Source organism: Pinus tabuliformis, chromosome J (genome assembly GCF_031772625.1).
Source record: "Pinus tabuliformis cultivar Carrire ecotype Pingquan chromosome J, CPIR1, whole genome shotgun sequence".
Taxonomy (NCBI): Eukaryota; Viridiplantae; Streptophyta; class Pinopsida; order Pinales; family Pinaceae; genus Pinus; species Pinus tabuliformis.
Window position 1 is genome coordinate 317,648,497 of NC_142295.1, and position 7,288 is coordinate 317,655,784.

Here is a 7,288-nt window from a genome sequence, read left to right on the forward strand (position 1 = left end):
CAACTTCAGAATTAAAAAAAAAAATTGCTCCTCATTTGCTTTATGTGCATAGGTTTCCTTATGGTGTTTGTGAATGTAACAGGTAAATATGTCAAGTTTTATGTCAAATTCATGAGCAAAATAGCATGTAAATAAAGTGTTGAACAAAAGCAAACAAATATACAGCAAACCATAAAAAATGAACACTTAACAAAGTGTTTTGACAAAGGAGTTCACCCCTCCTAGGCTACATCTCCTTGGTCCAACTTCCATGGCTTGGGCCTCTGTATTAGCTCAAAATGGAAAAAAATGATATTTACAATGCTCTACTGCTCTTGAAACCTACTTTAATGTGCTCAGAACATCCAAATCATATAGGAATAACTTTTTCTTAGTCCAAATTGGTTGAAAATTGCAAAATTTATGGCCTCTTCAATTTCCCCTAGGAAAACTCTACCAAAACTGGAGAAAATCCAGTTAATCCCACCAAATTTGGAGAAAGACCAAATTATCGGACCCGCCAAAATATCCGCCAAGTTAATTGTGCTTTAATTAATAGATAAACATGTATTAATTAATGTTAATCTATAGTTAGCACATAAATCATGTAGTTAGTGCTAACTGTTGGCCTTCGGTTTTGTGATGGTGGTCACTTGTGGAGGGGCTGGCCGTCTCCTCCCCCAACTGCCAAGTGTTATCATAACAAATACAAACCACGAGCATAGTATGTTAAGAAACATTAGTGTGGCATAACGGTAAGACTTAAGGCTTATGCTGGCGAGGTCGCGGGTTCGACTCCGCTAACCTGCCAATAAAATTTTTCCTTTGCACACCGATTATGCCAGGCCTTTGGAGAGGGACACATGGCGGCCTCCAGGCTTGCCACATGTCTCCTCTTCATTGGTCCTCCCCTGTCCAATAAGAAAATGCCATTTCACCAAACTGTAGACCAACCAAAATGTGCCACTTGGCGTGACCTCACTGTCCATTGGCCAAACCTTTCACCTGCATAGTCACCTACCATGTCAGCAGTGCGGACCACTGACTGTGCAGTGACTGTACTTTTTTTTGCAAAATTCCTTTGTTTGGAAAAGCAAACGGAACGCGATATCTTTCTCATACGAGCTCCTTTTTGACTGAAATGAGTTGCATTGGGATCGTATCATCGAGACAGACGTGGTCGTTCAGGTTTTGAGCGATTCTGATCACTTTGATTTTTGAGTTAAATATTGATCACCTAATCATTCCTCCCGACTGGAAACCTTTTTGACCCCAAAAGATACTATCAATTGTTCAGCAGGTGAGGGTATAGATCCCTCACCTTCTCAATCTGCATCCATTTGGCCTTGGAAGGTTTTTTTCCCCTGAGTCCCACTCGAAGGTATTCGACATTTCCTCTCTTTGAAGTTCTGGTTCTTCTGTCAAGTATGAGATCTTGCTGAATTTCATCAAGACAATCTAGCGAGAAATCATCTATTGATGGCAACTGAAAATGCTCTCCTTGATCATCAATCAAAGGAGGCTCAAACAATCTCAAATTCTCAACATTAACAACAAAGTATATTTGCATACAAGGAGGAAAATCTAACTTAAATGCATTGTTACCAATCTTTTCCAAAATTTTAAAAGGACCATAACAGATTGGCTTCAGCGTTTTACCTTGCACTTGAAGTCTCTCTTTGCTAATATATAACCAAACTTCGTCTCCAACTTGAAATTTATGATCGACACAGTGTTTGTCATGCCTTTCCTTATAGCTGCTTTGACACTTTTCAAGCTGTTCTTGCACTGTGTGATGTATCAACTGAATTTTCTCAATGAACTTCCTTGCCTTATTGCTATCACTATGACCATTAATAGCAACATATTTCTCAAAGATAGAGTCCAATGGCGATCTTGGCAAGTACCAAAAACATGCCTCAAATGGTGATGTGTTTGTGGAAGAATGCTTTGCCCTGTTGTATGCACGTTGTATGTAATGCAATTGTTCATCCCACAACTTGGGATGTTTGCTGCAATATCCTCTAAGAAGATGAATGATTATCTTGTTGACCACCTCGGTTTTTCCATCTGTTTGCAGATGAAAGGATGTACTCTTATTCAACTTATTGTCCATCATGTCCCACAAATTTGACCAAAAATTCCCAACAAATTGAGAATCTTGATCGCTTACAATGGAAGTAGGAAGACCAAAACGAACACAAATATTTTGAAAGAAAATATGAGCTATTTGTTCAGCTGTAATTTTCTTTTTACATGGCGTTAAAATACACATCTTGCTGAACCTGTCTACAACTACATACAAGTAATCACGACCTTTCCTTGACAATGGAATACCTCCTACAAAATCCATTGAGACACTCTCCCATGGACATGAAGGTACCAGAAGTGGAATGTACAATCCTAGTTTCCTACTGCTAGGCTTACTTATTGCACACAAAGAACATCCTCTAATGAAACGAGATACATTATCAAACATGCGTGGCCAATAAAAATACCTTTGGAGATTCGCTACTGTCTTGCATACACCAAAATGTCTAGCAATCAATGAAGTGTGCGCCTCCCTTATGATACTGTTTCTTTCTCCCTGTGGAATACATAACTTTCCCAAGTGATACAACAAACTGTTATATACATGGTAATCTAACTCTCCAATTTGGTTTCCTTGCCTCAAGCTTGCATACACGTCTTGAAAGTCATTATCATATGCATATTGCTCAATGTAACTTTCATGTAAAACAGAATTGTGCTCGAGTATAATAGATGAATTTACAATAGGCCTCGAAAGCATATCAACTACCTTATTGTAGATTCCATTTTTGTATTTGATAACCAAATGAAACTGTTGTAGAAAACCCATCCATCTAAAGTGTCATGATTGCTGCAACTTTGACTGCGACTATAAGTACTGCAATGGTTGATGGTCGGTATGGATAATGGTCTCCTTCTCCATCAAGTAGTGTTTCCATTTTTTAACACTTTGTACCAATGAGTAAAGTTCTTTGTCATAAGTGGGATAGTTAGTCACAACACCATTTCAGAATGAAATGAAATGGGCTTACCATGGTGCAAGAGATATGCTCCCATGGCGTAATCACTAGCATCCGTTTGAATCTAAAATGGTTGTCTAAGATCCGGAAGAGCCAATACCGGTACTGAACTGATATTTTGTTTTAAAGCATCAAATGTTTTTTGTTGTACATCTCTCCAATGGAAGACTTTCTTGACACTAGTCAATGCACGTAGTGGAGCTGCAATGGAAGAAAAATTAGCAATAAATTTCCTCTAGTTGTGCTACCCCTAGAAAGCTTCTTACCTTTGTAACTGTATTGGGCTTGGGCCAATTCAAAATGACCTCAACCTTAGAGGGGTCTATCTTCAGCTCACCTCCTCCAACAATGTGTCCCAAATACACTTAAGAAGTCTTGCCAAATTCACACTTTGACATCTTTAAAAATAATTGTTCTTCTCTCAAGACATCAAGTACTTTGTTCACATGCATGACATGTTCATCTCTATATTTGTTGAATATGAGAATATCATCTAAGTAAACAATGACAATATCATCTAGAAATGGTCTGAATACATCATTCATAACTCTCATGAAAGTAGTTGGAGCATTTGTAAGACCGAAAGGCATAACAAGCCACTCAAACAATCCTTGTTTAGTTCTAAATGCGGTTTTCCAAATGTCCTCTTCAACTATTCTAACTTGATGATAACCACTTCGTAAGTCTAACTTAATGAAATATTTTGTATACCTCAATTGATCAAGAAAATAATCAATTCTTGGGAGTGGATAATGATTCTTTACCATTATCTTATTCAGTGCATGAAAATCCACACACATGCGCCAAGTCCCGTCCTTCTTTGGCACTAAAACAATTGGTGAACCACATGGCGAAGTAGATGGGTGTATGATACCTTTGTTCAACAATTCTTGAATTTTCTTCTTGATTTCCATGCTCTCCATGATCGACATGCGATACATGCCAATGTTTGGAAGTGGAACATCCTACTGCAACTGTATCTCATGTTGAATTCCCCTCTTGGGAGGTAACCCCTTTGGTTCTTGAAACATTTCGCCGTGCTTGCTTACCACATCAAACAAAGAAGATTTTAACTTATCATCACAACCTTCAAAATATTCATAATCTATATCATTCGTTTTCTTGATCATGAGAAGCACACAAATTTTACTTGCATTTACTAGTCTCTTCATCTGCCCTGCATTAACCAAAGAAATGTTTAACTTTTTGCGATGGGCTCTCACAATATACTCCACTCCATCCTTGAGAAATTGATATTTGTTCTCATGACGATAAAATACCGCTTTCCTATTATACAAATATGGGCTCCCCAGAATAATTCCTAAGATGTCAAGTGGAACTACATCTAACTCAACTTCATCAATGAATTTTTCAGTAATGGCAAACTTGAATAAGCATTTCCTTGTAACCTATAAATTTGCATTATTGACTATCCAACCCAAAGGGTATGGCTTGTAATGAGGTACAATTTCAAGGTTAAGATTTTTGACCAAGTCTTCTAAAATTATGTTTGATTGTGACCCACTATCAAATAATGCATCAATCTTTGTATGATTTGAGATTTCCCTTACATGGAACAACTCTATCCTTGATTCTTCATTTAGAGTGTTGTTGTGACTATGTGAGGAACTAATGCTTGCTATAGTTTATTTTCCCTTTGTGACCATGGCTGAAATCTTGGTCTCATCACCAGAATAAGATCCAAGATCATGTTGTGTGGTAGCGGTCGTCTTTTGTTTCCCCTTATTGTTTGGTTTCTTAGACCTTAGTTCGGGATGTAGATTCCAACAGTGGGTTTCATCATGTCTCGCTTTGGAACAATGTTTTCATATAGTTTTCTCCCCTTATTTCTTTACACTTGCATTCTTCTTTCCTTTCCATTTTCCACCCTTCTCTTTCTCCTTACCCTTGAATGGCTTCTTTTTGCTACCCTCTTCCTGAATGTTCTTTCCTCTCACTTCAAGGTGCGTGGCTTGCATACATACCTAATCTAAATTGCTTGGATTGAACATAAGGATAGTGTGTTTTAAGTAGGAATGTAAACCCCCAATATATTTCAAGAGAGTATCTTGGGAATTCAAGTTTACTCCCAACAACAAAGCCCTTTTCCTGAACTCTTGGGTATAGTCTTGAATTGTTTGGCCCTTGAGTTGCCTAAAGTTTTTCCAACTCATAATGGTTGTTTGCATGTAGGCTAAAGGATAAAATTGTCTTTTAATTGAAGAAACAAATTCAACCCAAGAAATGGATATCTTACCATGAATTCACATTTCCTCTCGAGTCTTTGCTTCCCAACAAACTAGTGCTACTCCTTTTAGCCTTAATGAAGCCAATTGGATCTTTATGTCATCTTCTTGAAGGTTCTGAATTCTGCAATAAACCCCCAATTGTCTAACTTCTCTTCATTTACCTCACCATTGTACATGGGAAGTTCAAACTTAATGTCCAATTTGAGTAAGGGAGTTTTTTCTTTTGGGGTTTTTGAATGAGTATGAACAATTTTTGTGGTGGAAGTGGTAAATGATGATGTTTGTGATGATGAGGATGATGAAGATGGTGGAGATGGAGGAGGCTTTCTTCCATTACCCTTTGAATCCTTCTTTTCATCTTTTTTATCTTCTGAGCTTCCCTCTCCATGTGGGGACTTAGAACTCTCTCCAAACATTCTAGTATTCCTCTCTTCATAGAGGACTCTAACCATATCAATTAAATCATAGAAATATTTCTTGTATGCTTTCTCTTCTGCAAGATCTTCAATCTCTCTTGCTCTAGACATGATGGCTTTGGATTCAAGTTCAGCTTCTGGTATTGCTTGTACCTCCTCAATCTCAACTGAAGGTAAAACTTGAGGTGCTTCAAGTGCAGCTGGGATTAAAACTTCGGGTGGATATTGTGGCCTTGTGGCTCTCCTTCTTCTGGGCATTACCTCAGGATTTGCAACTAGTAGTTTCCCTTCTCCTCTCTGCAACTTTAGCCTTGTAAGCATCACAAATTTGCAACGATTAAAACACTACTTGCACAAAACTCAAGCAATCAAGTAAATAACCTTGCTCTGATACCAACTTGATCCGTTGTTGAATGTTAGTTTTGCTTGCTAATTTCAACTTCATAACTAAAAACAATTGCTCCTCATTTGCTTTATGTGCATAGGTTTCCTTATGGTGTTTGTGAATGTAACAGGTAAATATGTCAAGTTTTATGTCAAATTCATGAGAAAAATAGCATGTAAATAAAGTGTTGAACAACAGCAAACAAATATACAACAAACCATCAAAATGAACACTTAACACAATGTTTTGATAAAGGAGTTCACCCCTCCTAGGCTACATCTCCTTGGTCCAACTTCCATGGCTTGGGCCTCTGTATTAGCTCAAAATGGAAAAAAATGTTGTTTACAATGCTCTACTACTCCTGAAACATGCTTCAATGTGCTCAGAACATCCAAATCATCTAGGAATGACTTTTTCTGAGCCCAAATTGGTCGAAAATTGAAAAAGTTATGGCCTCTTTAGTTTCCCCTAGGAAAAATCCACCAAAACTGGAGAAACTCTAGTTAATCCCGCCAAATTTGGAGAAAGGCCGAATTTATCGGACCCGCCAAAAGATCCGCCAAGTTAACTACGCTTTAATTAATGGATAAACATGTATTAATTAATGTTAATCTGCAGTTAGCGCATAAATCACGCGGTTAGTGCTAACCGTTGGCCTCTGGTTTTGTGGTGGTGGTCACATGTGGAGGCGGTTGACCCTCTCCTCCCCCAACCGCCAAGTGTTATCATAACAAATACAAACCACAAGCATAGTATGTTAAGAAACATTAGCACGACATAACGGTAAGAATCAGGGCTTGTGCGGGCGAGGTCACGAGTTTGACTCCTCCAACCTGCCAATAAAATTTTGCCTTTGGGCGTCGCTTCTGCCAGGCCTTTGGGGAGGGACACGTGGCAGCCTCCGGGATTGCCACAAGTCTCCTCTTCATTGGTCCTTCCCTGTCCAATAAGAAAACACCATTTCACCAAACTGTAGACCTATCAAAATGAGCCACTTAGCATGACCTCACTGGCTGTTGACCAAATCTTTGGCCTGCACAATGACCTGCCACATTAGCAGTACCGGTTGCTGACTATGTAGTGTCTGTATTTTTTTTGCAAAATTCCTTTGTTTGACAAAGCAGACAAAACGCGATATCTTTCTCATACAAACTCCGTTTTGAGTGAAATGAGTTGCATTGGGATCGTATCACCAAGAAAGACACGACC